At 45.6% G+C, this 21,169-nt stretch overlaps 1 protein-coding gene across 4 annotated transcripts in view; it reads left to right on the top strand.

Annotated features, from left to right (window-relative positions):
- Positions 1 to 21,169, top strand: part of ITGB6 (integrin subunit beta 6) — a 105,132-nt gene that overhangs the window by 39,646 nt on the left and 44,317 nt on the right. The window lies entirely within an intron of this gene.

A 21,169-nucleotide genomic window follows, 5' to 3' on the forward strand; every position in this document is an offset into this window, starting at 1 on the left:
GATCTAAACTGGGCTGGGATGTCTCCTCAATATCAATTGCTCTTGTATATAAAGCTCTTTTCTATACACATATGAATGTCTATAAATGTTGTTTCTCTAGTCTACCCACACTAACACAGACTGTTTATGTAAAACCAAGAACCTGATAGGATTTAGTTCCTTGGTTTGAAGTTTCAGGGACATGGTTTCACTTAATTGGCCTATAACTGTGGTCAGTGCTCCTGTTCCATTTCCTAGTTCATTGTGCAGTGCCTGGGATTTGTAACATTGCAGGCGCTCACCCATGGCACAGCAGTTGATCTCTGCTCACTTGGAACAACAGAAGAGGAAGAATCGGGTAGAAGAGGATGATATGAAGAGGGTAACAAATTGATTCCATGAGGACTGCTGCCTATGTCTTTAGACCAGAAGAACTGGATGGCGCCTAGCTCTCATTACTGAACTTTTGGATCCAAGATTTCACAGGAGCTCCATAATCAAAAGAGAGGAAAATGCAGAACATCGTTTCAAGTTCTCCTGGACTCTAGATTTTCTGGAGCCATGGGAACCCTCAAATGATTGTCCTGAGATAATCTTCAAACCTCCAAAATATTCCCTGAATTCTTCTAGGAACCAAACATTAGTGTGGTTAGTAAAAATGGTTGGCCTAGTGAAAATGCTGGGCTCTTTTAAGAGCTATTTGTGTGGGATCAAAGTGATGACAGCGACTAAAGAGATTACATAGAAACCTTCGGGAGGGCAGTGAGCTCATGTGAATTAGGAGGACCGACTCAGAGAAGGATGCAAACGGCTGTACAACTTGAAGAATGTAAGCAGACTCACTCAACTGTGCCTATAGAACACCGCTGGTATATGTTTGCTGTGTCCTTTTTCAACAACAACCAGTTAAACAAAATTTAGAAGAAAATAAAAGTGACTCCACAGTAAAGGCACAGAGGCGAAGATGGAGAAGAGCTGCTTGGGCCAATAGATGAATTCCCTGTCACTGACTCCATCCTCCAAGGCCAATAGACACTTGATCTAGGGTCCTTTACTGGAGCTGGTAATTTAGATGAATACAGCAATTTTTAAAGGTGTAGAGATACATCTGGTTTCTGCCCTGTGGGCTATTTCAGCTCTGAGTGATAAGAACAATCCACACAATCAGAGAGCATGACACCATTTAGTCCAATTTGTCTAAAGCAACCACTCTCTATGGTAATCACAGTTTCAACCAAGAACCAAGAATAGGCTCTAACAAGGTTATATGTTGATTGTGGTTATATGTTTCAAGCACTAATAATAATGATAATAGAGTAACAATAGTAAACACTCACACACTCACATACCTACTACCCACTTTCTTAAATCTTAACATTTCTGCACATCTTTGCTTCAGAGAGTCTAAAAGAAGTCAAACTGCTAAGATATATTGCCTCCTCTGTAATTGCTTCGGTTTGATCTGCCTCGCCACCCCACAGATGTCACCAGTATCATGAATGTAATCTTCATCCTTCCCATATATTTTTAAAAACGTTATTTTTAGAGAAATCGGAGGTTTGTTGAAAGACTGTACAGAAACTGTGGTTTTTATTGATCTTTCCCCCTCTGTGCACATGGTTTCTCCTACTCATATCTTGCATTCCCATGTTATAATTGTTATAACTGATGAGCCAATATAGACACTTTATTATTAACTAAAAATCATAGTTCACGGTAGGATTCATACAAAGTTGCTATACCAAAAAGAACCGATTGACATTCAACCCCTTCAGAAGACAGAATGTGACCAAAACCCAACAGTACTGATGGAAGGAGGCCACTGAGGGCATTGGCGAAAGGCTCCAGGAAGTGACTGACAATAGTTGAGAAGCCATGACTTGGCCATGTCAAGAAATGTGGAAGACTGTTACCAGACTAACAGAGACCCGTGTTTGTGCCATTCCAAAGACAGCTGACCCAGTGGAATGTGGGACCCATCAAATGATAGCGTAAGATTACATGCAAGTAAAATTTTGCGGACGGTGATTTTTTAAAGGCATGCAGGAGTACATGGACAGAGAATTGCTAGAAATACAAACCAGATTCAGAAGAGGGTGTGAATGAAGACTCTCACTGGTGATGACACATCTGGCTGAACGCAGAAATATCATAAAGATGTTTGCCTATATTTTATTGACTAGGCTCAGACCGTTGACTGTGTGGATCCTAACACACTAGGACTAGCGTTGAGAAGAACGGGACTCAAGAGCCGTTCATTGTGCTCACGAGGAACTGACTAAGAGACAGTGTGTGCGCAGAACAGAAGACTCGTGCGTCGTCCAAAACCAGGAAAGGTGTGCATCGGTGTTGTGTTCTTTCACAAGGACGGTCCCATCTGTATGCTGAGCTAATGATCTAAGACACTAGACTACCTGGAGACAAATCTAGCTTCCAGATGGAAAGAAGACTCAGGACCAACCTGTAATATAGCACAACCTTGCTTGTTGAAAACAAAAAGGACTTGAAGTTTTTGTCGTCGAAAATCCAGGACCACCGCTTTCAGTATGAATTACACCCCAGCACAGAGCAAATGGAAATCCCTGACAACTGCAGAAATAGTCATGATGGTGAAGGGAATATTGAAGTTGTCAAGGATTTCATTTTACTGGGATCCACAATCGATGCGAATGGAAGCAGCAGTCGGGAAATCAAAGGATTTATTGCATCGGGGAAGCTTGCTCCAGGAGACACAGAGGTCGTCGTGAGGATGAAGGTGCACCTGACCTCAGCCATGGTATTTCCAGTCTCCTCACATGCATATAAAGCCGAACCAGGAATAAAGCAGACCAGAGAACAATGGATGCTTTTGAATTATCGTGTTGGTGAGGAACACTGAATGTACTATGGACTGCCAAAAAACCCCAAAACAAAACAAAAACATGTGCCTGGGAAGAAGAACAACCAGAATTATTCTGTATTTCTTAGAAGCAGCACGTGAGGCTTTGTCTCACTTACTTTGGACAAGTCATCAGCAGGTACTAGTCCCTGGACAAGGACGACACGCTAGGGAACGTAGAGGATCCGTGAAACAGAGGTACATGGACTGACGTGCGCTGCCATCATGAGCTCTACCATTGCCATGTGAGGATAATCAACTAGTATTGGGATGGCAAGCTATTGTGAGGACGGCGCAGGACCAGGCAATGCTTAGTCCTGTCAACGTTAAGGTTGCTCCGAGTCGGCATTGGCTCAACAGTCCGAACAATAATACCAACAACAAAGTCCAGGGCTCACATTAGAGCTCACTGTGTTACACAGTCCTGTGGGTTGTGACCACAGCTGAATGTCACATTCCACCATTCAGCATCCACAGAAGAATTTCACTGCCGTGAAAATTCCTGTGCTCTAACAACCTCTCCTCCCCTTCTCCCTGAACCCTTGTACAAATGATCTTCTCACAGTCTTCATATAGTTTTTCATTTCAACAGTGTCTTGTAGTTGAACTGGGTTCCAGCACTTACCTGTATGTATTTAAAAGCTCAACAAAACTCCCTGCCTCGAGTCCACAGGGCTCATAGCTATGCTGTGTGACAGAGTAGAACTGCCCCTGGGAGTCTCTGAGACCGGGAGTCAACGTCTCCTTTATGGGAGTAGATACCTCCTCTTTCTACTGAGGAGACACCGGTCAATTTGGGCAGCTGACAGCAGCCCAGCCGGTAACCTAAAGAGCCACCAACCATTAATCAGTTGTGTTTCCACTTCCTTCATTTCTTTCTTTCTCTCTTTTTTTGTGTGCGTGTGTGTGGCTTCATAGTTCATTCCTCTTTTGCCAAGTAATACTCCATGATCTGCGTGTACCTCCGCTTGTTCATCCATTCGTCCATTGAAGAACACCGTGGTTGCTTCCAGTTAGGGGCATGTCCACATGCAGATTTGTGTGTGGACATCCATTTTCACCTCACTTGGCTAAACACCTAGAGCAGTGATTTCTACATCAAATGGTAAACCGATGCTTAGCTTTTCGGGAAACTACCAGATTGTGTTCCAAAGGAGCTGTCTCACTCTGCATAGCAAAGCGCAGGAGGCCCTGTTACTCTGTTGCTCTGCACCGTCAGCAGGACCCACAGCATTTGGTGTTATCGATGTTCTGGATTTCATCCAATCCAAAGAAACCTGGCTGGTGCTGGGGCTGAGGCATTGGGCTGCTAACCACAAGTGTGGTGATTCCAACCCACCCGCTGCTCTTCAGGAGAAAGGCGAGGCTGTCCATCTGCTCCTCAGAAGCCCCATACAGAGTCACCACGAGCGCGCATCGCTGCATGGCAGCGTTTTGTTTGGTTTGGTTTGGAATAGGTGTGTAATGGAATCTCACGGTTGTCTTGGTTTGCGGTTCCCAAACAACATCTGATGTTCAACCCGTTGTTCCTATGCTTACTGGCTGTTGGGGAGGTTTCTGTTCAGATCATTGGCCCATTTTGTTACTGGGTGGTTTTGTTTCTTTATCATGGAGTTGTAAGAGTTCTACGTGTATCCTGGATATCAGTCCTTTCAGATATGTATTTTTGTAAATACTCTCTTCCTTCTGTGTCTTGTCAAGCAGACTTGTTATGATTTTGAGATTTTAAAAGTTTGTGAAAAAATAGAGCTAAAACTTAATTGATTTCACACACACACTTTTGAAGCCTCCTCCCCTCTGCCTCCCATAGCTCTCATTTATTCTGTTCCACTGGTAATGTATATATGTATATCCCAGTGGACAGAACATATATCCTTAAACATGTGTACACTAATGTAATCATTCTGCAATTGTTGGACATTAGGTTTCTTCCGGTTATACAATATTGCAACTATTGTAGCCACACTCATGTTTGTACATGTGTTCTTAATTGTCAATCCATATCTAGAAGTGAAGTCCCTGAGTCTTGGGGGAGTGGCATTTTCAATACTACTGAATTTGTCCAACTTGATCTCCAGAGCGACTGTACTAGTTACTCCCCCACCAACAATGTGGGCACATGGCAACTACAAAAACAAAAAAAGAAAACAAAGAGAGAGAATCTTTAAATTATTCTTAATCTGATCATAATATTAACAGGTCTTTTTCAAGAGATGGAGGGAAGTTCAGAAAAGCACAAAGATGAACATGAAATTCACACATAAACCCCCGCACACTCATTTTAGAATATATCATTTTGATTATGTTTTCCCTTTGAATATATTTACATATTAAGAAGCCTGGTGGTAAAGTAGATTAAACATTTGATGGCTAACCACAAGGTCAGCAGTTCAAATCCACAAGGTGCTCTACGAGAGAAAGATAAGGCTTTCTGCTCCTGTAAAGATTTACAGCCCTGGAAACCCTAAGGGACAGTTCTCCTCTACCCCAAAGGGTCAATATGAGTCTGAATTGACTTGATGGCAGTGTGTTTAATTTTTATTTACATATTATAAAGCATTGGCATCACACTGTACATATTAAGTATGGTCCCAATTTTTGAGTAGGCTTGTACATTATAAACATTATGACCACATAAATATTAAATGATGGCTAGTTATACATTGAACAGTCAATTTGTTTTGGAAACTCCCTTAGATGTCATCCTTTAAAATCCTGGATTCTGAAAATATAATGAGTCCACTGTAGCATAAAATCAAACTGGCTCCAGCTTCACCAGCAGCTCCCAAGCCTTCAGAGACACCAGTTTTACCTAGCTGGTTCCTGTGCACATACAGATGTACGTAGTCAAGTTCTACTTAGTTCATTCTGTGCACCTCCAAGTGATAATGTTGACGGGACCAACAAATTATGTCCAGTGTTGTTTTCTTATCCTCAAAGTGGCTCCCATACTGAGGGTTCTAGAAACTGTGTAGTTACTATTCTCCGTGTTGGCCTAGTAGTTATACCTTAGGCTGCTGACCACAAGGCCAGCAGGTCAAAACCACCAGTGACTCCACAGGAGAGAGACGAGGCTCTCTGCTCCTGTCAGGAGTTACCATCTCCAAACCGACAGGGACAGTGTCCTAGAAGGTCACTGTGAGTTGGATTCAACTTGATGGGGGTGAGTTTGGTGTTTGGGCTTTGGGTGCATTCCCAGGGCCCCACAGGACTCAGTGACTCTTGTTGAGATCAGTTCCCCATCTATTCCCTAAAGCCTCTTCCAAGTCTTGGGTTGCCCAATCTGTGGTGGCCTGTGAGGCTACCTGTAATTCAGTGTATGCTTAAAGGCAAATAGCCTGAGTTCGCATCCCCATTGAAGAAGCCCCACTGCAACTAAGTCTCCCTTGGCATAACCTTTTAAATAGTTGCACATAGGATCAAGGCTCAAGAGAGAAAAAAATTAAATTGATAGCCCTCAAGGCATAAGAATAGATTGTGAATACTTTTTAAAAAATTTTTTTATTTTAATTCTCTGAAAGTGTCCCAAATATGTTACTAAGGGGCACTGGTCTTGTAATGATTAAATTAGAGCTGTTTAGGGGCACAGAAGTGAGCCTCATGCTTAAACATAATTTAAAGAGAACATTTATTAAGTTTTAAACAGGAAATAAAAAACAAAGACAAAGATAAAGTATCCAGATGAGGGAAACCATTCACATGAAGTCGAAATGGCATCCAAAGGTTTGTAGAGACTCAGAGACTAACGAGGGCACAAAAGGGCATGATTGACAGCAGGTTTATGCATCCCGGTTACAGGGGGGCTGCAGAACCAGCCATGAGACCATGACTGGGACATGTACGTTGTGCTAGGCAGAGAGCTTTCAAAATTGGTTCAGGAAAAACTAACCACGGCAGTCAATGTATGACTCATGCCTATATGACCTTAGCACCCAATTTCCATTAAGCACACACCCAGGCAAGTTTCTGCAGGTTATCCAGCTCCGCCCGGGGCTGCTAGGGAGGAAGCAGCAAGCCATTGTCTAGGGCACTCTTCCTGGGGACAAACTGTCCAGGCACTCATTCATGGTCAGAGGGAATTCAATGGAGGCTGAACTTATGCAGGCGCTCATACATAGTGTTAGGGCTCCCACTGTCGATTGTCACCTTTCACAAACTTAGTACTCAGACATTTAAGCCAGAGCTTACTATACACAGCACATAGTACATTATCTGTTGCCCCTGCAGTGCTGCATATTCAGAGTAAACAAAATGTCTGGAAGCTGTTTATTGAACTTTTTGCGATGTATGCCTGCTGGACCCACTTCATTCATCATTCCGAAGTTGGCATACTGTGCTTACACAATTGCCAGATCAGCACATAAGCAGACAGGAACACAGTACAAAACCACCAGCTATTCCGGAAGACAAAGATGGAGACGTTCTATTCCCATAAAGAGTTACAGCCTGAGAAACCCACAGAGGCAGTTCTGCGCCGTCCCATGGATCTGAAACAAGTCTGAATGACTCAATGGGAGTGAATTGTTGTTGTTAAGTGAGTTACATTTACATTTCAAATAAATGGTTAAGGAAAGTTTTATTATAACCATGTCCTATGCAATATTTGAGATATGCTCAAGAAAGCATATTGCTGCTCTGAAATTCACATGTAACTAGATATCCTATATTGTTTCTGAAAGTCCTGTTTGTAAAGGTCAGGCAGCCATTTACGTTTGTGGGCAGTATAATCTCTGTCGTGACAATTCTGCGGATGCATCATGGAAACGCCCATGAATGTGTGTACATGGAGGAGCCTAGTCCTGTAGAAATACGAGTGGCGGGCCAGATATGGCGCCCAAGCATTTGCTGGTCCTCTGCATGTTCATTCATTGCTCTACACATTTGGATGTGCTTTGCTGGCGCCAGCACTGAACTCACTCACTGACGGTGCATCGATTCCAACTGAGCGAGCCGCCGACAATAGAGTGAAGAATTGAAAATTGTTTTATGTACTCACGGGGCAACGGATTTCTGAGAGTATAAACCTTTCCTGAAGCAGACAACCTCGTCTTTCTCCTGTGCAACAGATAGTGGGTTTGAACTGCCGACCTAGTTGTTGACAGCCATAACCTAATCATTAGAAAAAGAAGAGCCTGTAACCATGGACAATCATGGAGGGAGAGAACCTGAGACCTTATTTAACTAGCAAATACTGGGGAGATGTTAGGGAAGCAGCAAGAGATGTTAGGGAAGCAGCAAACTGGAAGTGGGGGGGGGGGACTTTTGAGAGCTGCCCTCATGTGCAAAAGCCCCGAAGCAGGAAAGGAATTGGGGTGTTATTGAAAAGCCAGTCTGCCTGCAGGGAGCCCTTTAAGAGCTGTAGGTGTAAAGACTAAAGCCAAGAATTCTTTATTTTCCAAATTGCCCCAAACCCTTCCTGGACGTACCATTCTTCCTGGACGTACCAGAAAGTCTCCCATTTTGCTGCTTATAAAGATGAGGCTTTCTACCCCTGTAAAGAGGTACAGCCTTCGGGAGACATAGAGGCTGTTCGCCTCTGTCCCCTGGGGTTGAGTCAGAAAGAGCTCAGTGGCGGTGCATTTGGTTTGGAGGGCGCTTTTAAAACATGCCAACATGCCGAGCATACCCGAGCCTAATTAAATCAGTGTTTCTGGGGTTGAAACCTCACCTAGATATGTATTTTGTTTGAACTCTTCTGGTCTAGCCCATCACCCATGGGGACTTGTTCAACGGCGTGATCTGGATCAGGAGTTCTGGGCTAGAGCCGGGAAGTCTACGTTTCTGGAAAACGCTCCACCCCTTGAGTAGCAAGCACCTCGGCTTTAGCAGACATCACACGCATCCCTGCTTTTTCTTTCCTTGTCCCCTTCGCTGCCTTCCCACCGGCCAGCCTTCAAAGCATTATTACCTGCTATTTCCTCTCCAACGCCCATGGGCTGCTACTGGACTTCCTATCCCTTCTCATTTTTAGAAGGCTTTTAAAAGCTTTGGGACTTGGGTTTGCCAGCCAAGAGCTCTGCTGCCTCTCAGAAGGCCAGTAATCTTATTAGAAGAGCTGAAGTGTCCTCCGCAAAGAATACTCCGTGTAGCCCCTTTGTTCTCCGAATCTCCATCCTCTACTGCCGCTCTGTGAACCTGCGTGTCTCAGAGCAGTCGTGCTTGGTGGGTCTGTTTGTCGTCCCTTATCACTCTGCCACTGGAGCAGGTAGGGGCTCAGCTGTGCAGCGAAGATTCTGGGCTGACAAGATAATTACATTCTGGGGCAGACAGGGAGAGAGACAGGTAGTGCTAAAAACTTCCAGAGCCGACTTCCTAGTGGGTGCTTACGCAGACTTTGAGATCAAGCGTTTGAGTTAATTAGCACACTCCCAGATCGACCTGTCTGGCTGTGGAATTGCTGACGAGGGAAAGCCTGAAGGCAAAGATGGTGTCTCGAGACCCCAGCGCTGGAGACAGGCGTTCAAGTCACCCCCGTGCCAGAAACAATTACATGATCTTCTTGGAATTTCACGTGTCCCGTAACACGGTCGAGCCTGGGGGCACGCTTTTGCATAAACTGGGAGCCCTGCGTTTACTGGTAATGAACGAGAGCGTCAGTGGAATTCAACCCTCCGAGAAGGAAAAACCTCACAGAAAGCAAGCCTTCTAATTGCTTTCTGAGCAAGGGCTGCTTTCGACAGGCCCGGTCGCCTCCAGCTCTGGAAGCAGCCTACTGCTCAACAAAGGCGAGGCGTTGCCAGCGAAGAGCTGCTTCCCTTTGACCCGGCAAATAGCACAAGACGCTCCCCAGGAAATTATTGTTGCTTCTATGTGTTCACTGTTTCCTCCAGGCCTTTCAAGATGTAATCTTTCGGTGTGAAAATGATTACAGCCACCAGCCTTTTTCCACCTTTCTTTTTTTCTTAGGGTTAGGAAAGGGTTCTGTCATCTCTGTAGAAATCTAAGGCTTTTTACCCCGTTCACTTCCTACTAAAATCCCTACCGACGTTTCCTGTTAGGACGGTTCTTGTAAAGCCCAGCAGTGGGGGGAATGATCACTGGCTTTTGAGTCAAGACCTGCTTCTCCCGCTTGTCTCTGTGGTACTAAGCTCTCCAGTCAAAACTGAGGGTACAGACTATCACCGAAGTCAAAGGGGGTGAAAATCTCACCTTCCTGGCAAAAACAAACTCACTGCCACTGAGTCCATTCCTACCCATGGTGGCCCAGCAGGACAGGGCAGAACTGCCGCTGTGGGTTTCTGAGACTGTAACTCTTTGCGGCAGTAGAAAGCCTCATCTTTCACCCTCGGCGTGGCTGTTGGTTTCGAACTGCAGATCTTGTGGTTAGCAGCCCAGTGCTTAACTCACTACAGCACTAGAGCCAGGTGCTACCCCTGGCCAATGAACCTCCTGCACTGTCACCATCCCACTGTCCACGGAGGCTCGAAGGTTCTGTGATGATGAGCAGTCATTATGGGCAGGTTTCAGCAGATGAAGTAGCCAATGAAATCCCTGTGGCTCTCAGCCATTGGATCGGTACCTGATCATGGGTGTGTACGTGCAGGATTCATTGCGTGTTGGGTCACCTCGGGTCAGGAGGCTACTCTACAGTACCCAAGAACAGCGAGAGGTGAGAGAAAGCAACAGCGCTTGAACTCAGGATCCAGGCTAAGTCATTAATCTCTCTTAGGCTCACCAATGGGAGTCACCAGACTGGGGACTTAAGAGGTCTGCCTTTCAAGCAGAGGGCAGAGCAGTGGTGTCCCCCAACATGAGAATTCGTGGCGTCACACACCACTGCCCTCCAGGAACACCTCCACTCCAGGCCACACAGAATCCTTGCTAATGTTTATGAGCAATGGTCATCACAGAATAACGGGATAAAAAGCATAGCAAGCTACGGAGTTGTAATATTCCTTAGATGACAGGAACACAAACACCAACACTGTTTCATAAAATCCTTCATCGTTGAATCACAGCATTCTTGGTTGCTCCATGATTAGTAACCGAGCAGATGACATTTAAAGGGTTTCTCCGGTTCCTTTAATTACTGTTGCTTTCTCTACAAATAATGATGGGTATAAATCCACAACTACAGGGTATTCACAAACTCCCTGGGCAACGTAATCAGCTTCCCTGGCTTCAGTTTCTTGGCAAGTACACAGAGGCAGGACTAGCAGCCGAGTCAAAGAGCTGCCGTGAGCAATGAAAGAGCTATCATTTGCAGAGAAGTAAGCAGAAGGCTGGGTAGCTCGGGGGTTCCCTCCTCCTGCATCCCGGTCACACCCCAGAGTCCCCAACAGCAGAAGCCTTGGACTTTTGAGGGTGCCGGTGTTGACACGCAGGAGGTGCTTCGGGATGTCAGGAAGCATGTGACGTTCTCTGGATCTGGTTCCCCGAGACCTGGGAGTCAGTAACGGTGCTTCCTGGGGGGCTTGTTCCTGAGATTTGCTCCAGAGGCAGGGGAGACAGACAGACACGCAGGTTCTGCCGTGAGAGCTGGAATGCTGCTCAGGTGGACATCTCAGCTCCTACCCATGTCGATGGAACTCGGTAGAAACAGTCCACCGAGTAACAGGTAGCAGGTTGCGCTACAGATTCAAATGCTGCTTGCAGATGTCTGACTTCTTAGTTTCCGGCGAGTGCCTTGTTTTGTGCAAAATGGTGGCTGAAGAGCCCTGGGGCGTCCTTGATATTGTCGAAAAATGTCACAGTAAGACATAAGGACTTGGAGGCCCTTAGAATGGAGCCATGATCCCAAGTAGAAACCAAATCAAAATGCCCCATAAGGTTACAGGTAACAGGAAACACGATCCCAGAACATACCCACGCTTGGAAGCAGAGGACAAGGAGTCCCCCGAACAGAAAGGACCACCAAACAGGAGCAAAATTTATGTTGGGAGCTGCCCTTTCTGCGGGAGAACGTCCAAATAGCACCGAAAGCTGAGCATGGCCTGCCAAGGTCCTCGTCTGCGCCTCTGGGAAGGGAACGCCAACCTGACCAAGACAAGCTGGGGAACTGGGCGTGTGTCTGTGTGTGTCTCTGTCCCGGCCCAGCAGGAGAGTGCACCGGACAGGTGGTTCCAGCAAATAGGCCCCGGAGAACCAAACGGGAAGACCCTTTCCGAGAGGGGTCCCGATGTGCAGCTGTGAAGTCAGGCGCTTCCCTCTGTAGCCTTTGATCCCTGTCTACTGAATCTCTTCTCCTTCCTCATCCCGTACACTTGACAAAGAACATGCTTCCGGAGAAAATGTGGACCATTGGGGGTGGGGGTGGGGGGCGGTTTGAAATGAGGGCAGAGTGAACCAATAAACAAGACTTGAAGAAAGAAGATAAGAAAACAAAGGCAATCAGGGACAGCCAACCTCGCGAATGTGACTGAGAACAGCAACTTCAGGAACTCCCGGGTATCATGGAGTGAGGAGAAGAGAAACCCCATAATTAGCTAACCCATGAGCAGAAAACAGAGAATGGAGCCCGAGAAAGTCAAGCCCAAGCAAAGGAGTTTGATTGTCTAACCAGCACATGCGGCGTCATGTTTACATGCTTCACCATTTCTAATAGCCAAGAGTCACCTTTAAGTCACAATGCTATAATTCATCACACCCAGACATGGAAAATCTTTCTATTTTTCCTAACTTTGAACATGTTTAATCATGACGATCGATAATAGCACCGTGGGGATTTAATGGAAAGGAAAGCATTTGATGCATACTGTTTAAAGTAATCAAAATACAACACGATTTAAAGTGCAGTTCTTTTTTATAGATAGTGTTAGACCCAGAAGCCAAATTTCTTACGTTCATAGTTAATTATTTGAAAGGTTTTAGGGGAACTCCGCAACCAGAAATTAATGCTCACATTTTCTCTGTGTTACCACTGGGTGATACTGCTGCCTGTGAAGTCCTCTCTCCCCTCGATCCCGTGGTTAGCAGCCAACACGGTTCATTGAACCCCCTGTGCTAATTAATGCGGACACCATTCGGCAAACAGGATCACAATTCTGCATGATTAAGTGAACGGTTTGTCAAGAATCAACCCTAAACTTGGAGGTTGCTTGACTGAGTGCTGAAATACAATACCCACCCACCTGCGCCATAGAGATAGCCACCTGTCACCACCAGAGCTGTGGCGTCAACTCTAATTCATGGAGGACCCCCGTGTGCGTCAGAGTAGAAATGTGCTCTAAAGGGGTTTCAAGGGCTTATTTCTCAGAAGTAGATCGCCAGGCCTTTCTTCTGAGGCACCTCTCGGGGGAGTCTAACCTCCAACCTTTCAATTAGCAACCACGCACATTAACCATGCACTGCACATTGTTCAAGCACAGGCGTGTCACTCAGTGATCTCCGGCGGCACTGAGGGGTCTTGCACAGGGATGCCGACCACAAGGTGAGTGACAAATTCCTCAACTGCCCCGCATGAGAAAGATGAGTCTGTGAATTCCTGTGAAGTTCTGAAGTCTCAGAAACACCAACGGGCAATTCTACTCTGTGCGACACGCCTAGCCGCTGAGTCGGAATCCACTCGACAACAGTGAGGAGTGGCTCTCAAAACCAAGAGCCCGCGACTCAGTTTTCTAAGAGATCCGAACCTTTCTTTGTCAAACTCTAAAGCACAGGTTCTCAACCTGTGGGTTGTGACCCCTTTGGGGGTTCAAACGGCCCTTTCAGAGGGGTTGCCTGATTCATACCAGTAGCAACGAAAATAATGTTCTGGTTGGGGGTCACCACAACATGAGGAACTGTATGAAGGCGTCACAGCATCAGGAAGGCTGAGAACCACTGTTCTAAAGAGTCCTTCAGTCTTCTCTTCCAAGCTCAGGCAACATCACACACATTCCTGCTCCATTTGAATGCCATCCAAGTTCCTCTTAGGTATTCACTGTTAACCACAGGTCCCACGCTTCATGGCCTCTGTGACATGTGTTTATTTGAAAAGGAGAGTTGATGAAGCAGTGCCTCCTCTGTGCTTTACAAGTTCTCCCTGACTCGGGGGACAGTGGGGGGCCCAGAGCCAACAGGCAGTGAAGTGTGGGCATGGGAGAAAGGCAAGCAATGTTACCTGAATCCCCTGAAACTTCAAACTCAATTATGGGATCCTGAGCACTGAGATAAGTGGGGAAAGGACAACACCCACAAATAATCCCACGACCTATTTTCCCAGGCAAACCAGCCGCCACGGAATCCATTCTGACGCGTGTGCTGCAGAGTAGAGCTGGGCTTCATGGGGTTTCTTTGTTTCATTCGTGGCTAAAGCTTTTCAGACGAACATCATCAGGCAGTTCTTCAGAGAGGTCTCTGGTGGGTTCCAGTCTCCCAGTATTTCCATACAGGAGGTGTCAAACACTTGGACTGCCCAGGCACGCACTGCTAGAGAGCTGCCCAGGACTCCCTCCACAGATTCGATGCTCTTACCTCACATTGGCTTCATTTTCTCCTGCCCTTGGTTGCTCTTGTCCTGATTGATTTAGTACTCCTGTGATAATTCCAAAGAACCCTGCTAGTGCTACTGAGTAAGCTGTTGCTAACCCCAGAGTCATCCCTTCAAAACCACCAGCTGCTCTGTGGGAAAAGATGGTGCTGTCTGCTCCTGTAAAGACTTACAAAGCATCGGAAACCCTTTATAGGGTGGCTAGGGGTTGGAATCAATCTGATGGCACTGGGGTTGGTTTATTATCATGAATGACCATGATTCATGCTGGCGTGGCTTTGTGCATCTTCTAACCTACCAACATCATCTTTAGAATAAGATCTCTCTCACTGCCATTCAGTCTACTTCAGCTCGTCATTACCTTCCGGGGCACTGCCCTGTGGGTTTCCAAGACTGTAATTCTTTTCTGGAGCATCAAACTTGATTTTTCTCCCATGGAGCAGCTGGTGGTTTCAAGCCAGTGACCTTGAAGTCAGCAGTCCCCTCATAGTCATTACACCATCAGGGCTCCCAGAACAAGACAGGGCATCAGTATGCTTGAATGACAGACATATCTCAAAGATATTGTGGGTTCAGTTCCAGACCGCCACAATGAAACAAATGTCACATTCAAGTGAGTCACCATTTTTAGGTTTCCCAGGGCATATAAAAGTTATGTTTACACTCTATGGTAGTCCAGTAAATGTACAACAGCATGATGAAAATATTTGAAATATTGTGAGAATTACCGAACTGTGACAGAGTCACAAAGGAAGCACATGCTAGTGGGAAAATGGCATTGTTCGTCCTGCTCACAGCACCGGGGCGACACATCTTTGATTTGCAGGGAAAACACCAAAATAGAGTGCCTGCGAAGTGCAGTAAGACAAAGTTCCTTAAAATGAGAGGGTCGGCAGAGGATGTGCCCCAAATCACCCAAGTTTGCTCACTCGTTGCCAACAGACACGTTTCCTAAACTCAATTGTCTGGTTTTCCACCTTCCAGAGAAAGCTAGGTTGTCTGTTCTTGAAGTAGTGTCACACACCAAACGTCCTTGAGAGATGTGTTTGAGTGCACAAATACAAGAATGAATGAGTGTATCATTAGACAAGTGATGCTTGACGGCGTGATCAGGAGAAGCTACTAACTACTTTCATCTATGTACACAGAGCAGTCGCCATCCGGGTACTAAGAGCTACAGCTACTCCACGGACGTTAGAAGCTTTTGACAAATCACATAACAATAATTGATAGTGATAGACATGGCCATTTTTAGTCAACACTTGCTCAGGACACTTTGTTTAAGAAGGCAGGGATGTACATTACACACTGTGGAAGACTTTCTGTTGCACAGGGCTGCTGTCCAATTGGAAAATGGGCAGAAGACACGAAGAGACAATTCACGACAGATGACACCCAGGCGGCCGACAGTAGTGCGAAGGAATACTCACCATCGTGACCTATGAGAAGTGCAAATTAAAACCCCAATGAGATACCACTCGCACTGGCACTGATAGCAAAATTTAAAAATATAGATATACACAAAATAACAGAAAATAAATGCTGGAGAGGATGAGGGAGCGTTTGAAATGATCAGATACCACTGATGGTGGTGGATTGCAGAATTCACAGCTACTATGGGACCCCTGGTGGCACAGTGGGTTATGGATTAGGCTGATAGTAGCAAAGTCAACTGTTAGAAACATCCAGCCAGAGAGAGAGAGAAATGAGGCTTTCTACTCCCATAAAGAGTCCAGACTCAGAAACCCACAAGGGCAATCCTATCTTGTCCCATAGCGTAACTTTGAATCCGAATCTACTTGATGGCAATATGTTTCATTTGGGGCTGGCAAACAGCATGGTGCTTCCTTAGTAGAAATGCCATAAAACCCAGCACCTTCTCTCCTCTATCTACGAGTAGGCCCCAAAGAAATGAAGAAGGAGACACAAACAGATATCAGCAAATCCGTGTTTGTCACAGTGCAATTGGAATAGCTAAGCATCAGAAATGACCAAAATGCCCATCTGTGGACGAACGGAGAAAGAAAGGGGTACATGCAGACAGCAGGACACTAGGGATCACTAAAAGCAATGATGAAACTGGCAGACACCGCATGACATGGACACATCTGCAAGCTCAGCAATGCGAGTCAATCTCATAAAAATAAATGTTGTGTTCATTTAGACCACTATTATAAAAGAAAGGGACAAGAAAAATTATTTCACACCAAAAGAAGCAAACTTTGAAGATGACAGAGAGGCCAGGGGGAAGAGGAAAAGAAAGGGCGGGGGGACAAGTGGGGAGAGAAAAAACCACATCAATCGAAACACTGTTGTTAGCTACCAGCCAGTTGCAACTGGTTTGCTATGGAGCAGAACTGTGTTTCCTAAGGTTTTTCTTAGCTGCAGCCTAAACAGATCCCACTTGATTGTCAGTCTGTCCTGCTGTGGTGGCTTGCATATGGCTGTGATTCTAGAAGGTACTTACCATTGGTATTTCAAATACCAGTAGGGTCATTCGTAGTCAGCAGGGCTCACTAGAGCTTCCAGACTAAGAACAACTAGAAAGAAGAACAAATCAGTCCACTTCTGAGGGCTTTTTAATGTTATTAAGTGCCCTGAAGTTCCGATCTGATGCAGAGTGACCCTGTGTGCAACAGAAGGAAACATCGCCTGGTTGTGCCCCAGCCTCACAATTGTTGTTGTGCAATTGTTATGCTTGAGCCCATTGTGGCGCCGCCATATCAATCCATCTCCTGAGGGCCTTCCTCCTTTTCAATCCCCTTCCAGTTGACCAGGCATGGTGTTCTTTCTCAGGGATAACAGGCCCAAAGTGCATGAGGTGAAGTTTCACCAGCCTTGTTTCCAAGGAGCGCTTTGACTATATGTCAGATTTCGTTTTTCTCTTGTATGTCCGTGGTACTTTCAATATTTTCCACCAGCACTATAATGCAAATGCGCCAATTCTCCTTGAGTCTTCTTTATGCAGTGTCCAACTTTCACATGCACAGGTGGTAGTTGATAAGGCCATGGTGGAGGTCAGGTGCACCTTAGTCTTTGTTTCTCAGCACTGTGAAGCAGTCTTGTGCAGCAGATTTACCTGGTGTGATGCATTTTTTAAATTTTATTTTGTGACTGCTGCTGTGGTTGTAGATTAGCATGAATTTCTGACAGCAAGATGGAATCCTGGACCACTTCGATCTCGTCATGTAGCATTATGCTATCTATTGCACCAATTGTGAGGCTTTCGGTTCTCTTTACATTGAGGTGTAATCAGTGGTGGGATTCAAATAATTTAACAACCGGTTCACTGCCCAAATGATGGTCTTAATTAAAAAAAGTGATATACTGAAAGCAGTTTATTCTTTCATGCAGTTAATAAAAGAGACACAAACACTAGATTATATTATAAGAAAGTGTATAAACTATTAATGGAAAATAATAAATAATACCTGCCCAGCTGCCCGCCTTAGAAAGGACGCTGATTGCAAGTGCCATTTTAACAATGGGTTAATTGGCGTCAACAAAATGTTAGGTATCAGTTGTGCTGACCTAGTGCAAACTGACTGAACCCCACCCTTGGTTGTAATCTCTACTGGAGGCTGCGATCCTTGATCTTCTTCAGCACGTGGCTCCAGTCCTCCTCAATCATGCATGGTGTGCCATCTGCACATCACAGTCTGCTAATAAGGCTTCTTTCAATCCGGATGCTCATTCTTCCTTGGATAGTCCAGCTTCGATTGTTATTTGCTTAGCACAAAGATTGAATAAGCATGATGAGCAGATACAACCCTGACACACACCTTTCCTGATTTTAAACCTTGCACTGTTCCTTGCTCTATTCAAGCAATTGCTTCTTGGTCCATGTACGGTTGCACATGCGCACAATGAAGTGTTCTGGAATCCCCATTCTTTGTAATGCTATCCATAGTTTGTTATGATCGTCTCCGTCAAGTGCTTTTGCACAGTCGATAAAGCACAAGTGGACATTTTTCTGGCATTCTTTTTCTTTGAGCCACGTGACAGCAGCAATGCTATCCCTGTTCCGTGTCCTCTTCAGAATCTGGCTTGACTTCCTGGCAGCTCCCGGTGCATTCACTGCTACAACTACTGTCGATTCATCTTCAGTGACATTTTAGTGGCACGTGATAGCAATGCGGTTGCTCTATGCTTTGTGCTTTCTGTTGGGTCACCTGTTTTGGGGATTGGTACAAATATGAAACTCTTCTAGTCAGTTGGCCCGGTCGCTGCCTTCCAAATTTCCTTTTTTTTTCCCTTCCAAATTTCTTGATATAGATGTGGGTGCTTACAGTGCTTCATCAGCTGGTTGAAACATTTTAATTGGTATTCCACCTATTACTGGAGCTTTGTTTCTTGCTAATGCCTTTAGTACAGTTATAGGAGCATTCGTGGTGCAGTGGGTACGCGTTCGGCTACCAACTGCAAGGTCAGCAGTTCAGAACCACCAGTCAGCTCAGCGGGAGAAAGATGGGACTTTCCACCCCTGTCTAGAGTTATAATTGGAAACTCACAGGGGCAGTTCTGCCCTGCCCTACAGGGTTGCTTCGAGTCAGAATCGACTCAGTGGAAGTGGGTTTAGTGTAATGTGAACTTTTGCCTCCAGTACCTCAGTTCTTGATCAAATGCTACCTTTTGAAATGGTTGGATGTCGACTTTTCAGGACAGTGATTCTGTCTTCCATCCTCTTCTGACATTTCTTGCATCATCCAATAGTCTGCTCATAGACTTCTTTAAATTTAAAGATCATTTAGGGACTCTTACAGCTCTTATTTCCATCCACACATCAATGGCATCAGGCATATTTGTACAAAGGTTGCCATCGTTCTTTTCCATAAAATTACTTTCTATTCAGCCCTTGGTATCAGCTCCTCTTTTCTCCCTTCCTCTGCCCCCATCCTTGTGACCCCTTGATAGATGATAAATGACTATTATTTTCATATCTCACACCGACCACAACTTTTAATATTGCAACTGAATGCTTGAAGTTTTGTCTTCACTCTTTTTTCAGCTTAAGATTTGCAGGACGTTCCCCTCCTTTTTGGTTTGCTAACTCTGAGTCGTCGCACATTGCTTTAGCATACTTTACTTTGTCTTCTCTCGCCGCCGTTTGAGGTGGGTTTCTTGCTCAGCTGGAGAAGGTGGCTGAGGGATGAGCCTCTGGGCACCACGTGAACAGCAGCCTGCAGGGAGGTGACTGCAAAAACAGGCTCCACCACACCAGCTACTGTGAGGAAGGCAGAGCCTCAGGCAGTGTGCGGCTACTGAGCGAGCGCTGACTGGAGGGCACCCAACAACAGCAAATCTCCAGAGAAGACGCAGACTGCCAGGCCTTTCTTTCTTCAGCAGCACCACTGGGTGGTTTCAAAAGGCCAATCTTTCCATTAGCAACTGATCAAAAAACAGCCAGTACCACCCAGCAAATAATTATTTTTAAAATAATTGTTTTAAAATAATAACTTTAGATAAAAATAAAAATCTTAATATTAATTCATTTGAGATGAAAACAAATAAATGAAATAAAATTTGCTTCGTGGAGGAAAACAAAACAAACCACCCTCCAGATTCCTTACCCCTCAGATCTAATTATTGGTCTGAGTGGCTGAAAAGGGAGGAAGTGTAAAACCCAAGTCGACTTGGAGTTTTAAAAGATGATAATTAAAAATTACGAGAAGCCCTAATGGCACCGTGGTGAAAGGGTTGAGCTTCTAACCAGAAGTTCAAATCCCCCAACCGGCTGTGTGGGAGAAAGGTGTGCCAACTTTCAGTTCTCTGGAAACCCCCCTTCCTTGAGACCGTGCTTGCCCTGGCCATGCTGCCTTATCAGAGCTTGATAAACCGGGACTGGTGAGTTCTCCTGCTCGGGAATGGCATCTTAGGAGAAGCAATACATGGAGAGCAGGCTTCCTTTGGAGCCAAGTGCTGACTCGCCTAGCTGTACACAGTAGGGAGCCATTCCAAGCACTCCCAGGACAGGGCTGGCGTCAGCAATGCCAGGCCCTAAAGCTGTGTTCCTGAACCCACAGGAAAGGAGAGGTTACCGGCCAGCATCTAAACAATTCATTCCTTTTCTCTGCCAAGTGATTGCTCATGAAGGCCCGTGGACCAAAGGACCTAAGGACCCACCTGTCAACTCACCTGTCTGTGTGGGACTTTGCTTTCTGATTATTGTTAAAAGGGAAAATCAATCGCTCCAGGAAGCGTGCTAGAATCTCTGGACATAAGATGCTCCACGAATGGAAGACGTTCTATAAATGTTATTATTCTCACTCGAGACTTGGCTCTGTTGTGAGATAAACCACAGCCCCAGAAGAATGCAACAAGGGATACCGGGTTTCCCAGTGGCAACTCGGATCAGTCCATTTCCCATGGGCACATAGCAGGCTGCACAGCTGCCAGAGCGCCCGCTGCCGGGGAAACTGGCGGTGATTGGGAGCGTTCTCACCTAGCAGTTAAAGACAGGCGCACAGGCAGGCCCCAGGCTGGGAACATGTAGCTGACAGCAACTTGTCCTTGCCCTTGATCATCAACTAAGTTTGCCTTCCCTTTGAAAGAACTGAATCAACACCTACTCAACAACAAATCCTTCCTCAAAATCACCCCTTGGTGCACATACAGCTTTGGAATAAAGGCCTGCCCTGCACTAGCCCCAAACCCAAACAGAGCCCTCTGCCACTGAGCGGGTTCCAGTGAATCAGAAATCTCTTTAGGGTTGCCAAGGCTCTAAATTTTTATAGGAGTTTCTAACCTCATCTTTCTCCTGTGGGCTGGCTTGTGGGCTTGAACCACCACCCTTGCAGTTAGCAGTCCAACAATAGGCTCCCGTGCAGACTTACTTATACATTTGGCTTCAAGACACACACAGGAACAAATCTTGTTTGCAATCTAGGGACGGCCTTAGAAGG

The sequence above is a fragment of the Tenrec ecaudatus genome, chromosome 13 (genome assembly GCF_050624435.1).
Source record: "Tenrec ecaudatus isolate mTenEca1 chromosome 13, mTenEca1.hap1, whole genome shotgun sequence".
Lineage (NCBI taxonomy): Eukaryota > Metazoa > Chordata > Mammalia > Afrosoricida > Tenrecidae > Tenrec > Tenrec ecaudatus.